The sequence below is a fragment of the Protopterus annectens genome, chromosome 3.part1 (genome assembly GCF_019279795.1).
Source record: "Protopterus annectens isolate FY-2018-M chromosome 3.part1, PAN1.0, whole genome shotgun sequence".
Classification (NCBI taxonomy): domain Eukaryota; kingdom Metazoa; phylum Chordata; order Ceratodontiformes; family Protopteridae; genus Protopterus; species Protopterus annectens.
In genome coordinates this window covers 463,382,296-463,384,447 of record NC_056732.1, presented here as the reverse complement: position 1 = coordinate 463,384,447, position 2,152 = coordinate 463,382,296, and the positions used below count along the sequence as shown (strand labels likewise).

The window sequence follows — 2,152 nt, the reverse complement described above, 5'->3', positions numbered from 1 at the left end:
CGCCATTGGCACAATGCTCTCAAACATACATCTTTGCTGAAGAATTCTGGACAAAATTTTAAATAACGAGGAGACAAAGGTCTAAAAAATCAGGCAGATTTTAATTACTGCCTTTATAAAACTAGAAAGTTGATAGACTAGCAGGCTTTGCAATACCATGCATATTATAAAAGATATGAAGTCTGAAACTTGAATTACTGTCATTATTTAGAGACATTAATTAAATTCTAGGAGAATCTAGTCTCACTGTCTTCCCTGAAGAACCAGGGAAAAGCAAAAGATAACACTACAAATAAAAATAAATAAATAAAGAACTTGTTGCTGTAATTAACTTAGAAAGTTACTACAACAAAAGACTTTGCATCAGCTGCCGTTTCTAAAGTATAAGACGTATGACTGACTACAAAGTGAATTTTAATGGGGGGGGGGGGGGTTCAAGGCAACATCAGAGTTAGTTGAAATGTAGTCCTTGGCACCTAAACCTAACAGGGAAGGAGAAAAGATACGTGATTCCGTGCTCAAGCAGAGTCAAGCAGCTCCCAGATTTGCACTGAACTTTGCAATAATTCTGAAACCTTTCAGTTCTGTACACACGCTGCATACGAATTATTCCTCAGTGAACTTGTAAGCCCGTGAGTGTGTGTGTTCTGGGGGTGCATTAAAATCACTTTTTCGTAGATTTGCTAGAGATAACCGTATAAACTCAATGTTTGCCTTTTTTTGCGCCTGTGTACATTTGGTTGGGGTCTGTGGGTCTCCAGACACAAGTTCTGTATTTTAAAAAAACGATAATTTGTGGCTGTCAGACAAAACACACTTGAAGAATATTATTTAAAACGCATTTGCCATGCAGCAAGCTAGCAGCTTAACTCAATCATTAAAACAGAACTTCTACTACCACAATGATTCAGAGTTTTGCATTGACTAGAAGTAAAAGTTATTGCTGAAGCCACACCTGTAGTGCCGTTTAACCCACTGTGCAGTGTAAAACAGCTCTCTCTAGGGCAGCTACAAGTAAATCCAGTTACATCTTTTCCTGTCTAGACATTGCACGTACAATGGACCTTAGCCTAGTCACCAAATTTCAAGTGGTTTAGGCTGCAGTTTAAAACCAAATCCAAAGTTATTTATAGCGCACATTTTACTATTTGACTCAAAGCACCTGGCTTTTGTCAGTTTTATAATAAACGTGAAACTATAACGTACCTTGTTAATCCTTTAAAAGTTCTTTTGGCTTAGAAGTGCCTCGAGTCTAGTGTGTGGTCTTCTGTCTCGTTAGGATCAAGTTCCAAGTCAGAAGAAAGGGAAAGTTAATCTCTCATACTTCTATGAAAATCGAAGTAATTGCGATCTGCTCTGCATCAAATATTGCATAAACTTCAGCAATGTTCCAATGTTTGATCCAGGCTTTGAAAATTGTTTGTTTTTTATTCAATTTTTTTTAAAACATGAATGTAAAAATAAACAGGGAAGAAAAAAAATATTCTGATTTAAGGTAGTTATTTCTTTTGAAGCAGTGCTTTCGAAAAGTTACTTGTCCAAGGGGGGTAAGCACCAGATTTTAGTTAAGTAATGGGTGCAAGCAATATCCAGTACAAAAGTTTCTCCTGAAAGTTAGTTAACATATGAATAATTTGTCCCAGACCGCATGTTCTTCATATGTCTTTGCCAGTCAGTCTTCAACAGGGCTAGGGGGTCTTTATAACAAGCAATACGTTTAGTGGAAGGGTTGCTTTATCAAGAGCTGTAGGGGGGACGAAGGGGGAGGAGGAGGAGGGACCTTAATGCTGGCCATTCAAATTTGTTCAGTTAACTTGAGTAAACCAAGTGAAACTGCACTGTATTAAATTAATTTAATTGTGACCATTTGGCAAATCATAAAAGTCAGCTTCTGGTTCTGATTTCCTGATGCTTTCCTATTCTGTACTGGGATGCAAGTACATATCTCCATTAAATAAATACACTTGCGAGTTTTAATACTTTAAAACTGCATGTATATTATTCTCTCCCTTTCATTTTGTCACTCCGTTTGAGTTTTCAGCATTACATTTTAACATAGTCATTGCCTTTTATTAAGACGTCTCCTAAATAAATCTGGAAACAGTATGATGCATCTGAGGAAAGTATATAGCTATTAACGTTATACAGATAT

General features: G+C 36.7%; 1 protein-coding gene across 1 annotated transcript in view; it reads right to left on the bottom strand.

The window, feature by feature from the left end:
- Positions 1-1,692, bottom strand: part of HAS2 (hyaluronan synthase 2) — a 52,634-nt gene extending 50,942 nt beyond the window's left edge. Inside the window, exon 1 of the mRNA XM_044066910.1 lies at positions 1,207-1,692. The gene's annotated coding sequence lies outside the window, so the exon portion shown is untranslated. The remainder of the gene's footprint in view (positions 1-1,206) is intronic.
- Between the last annotated feature and the right edge of the window lie 460 nt (positions 1,693-2,152).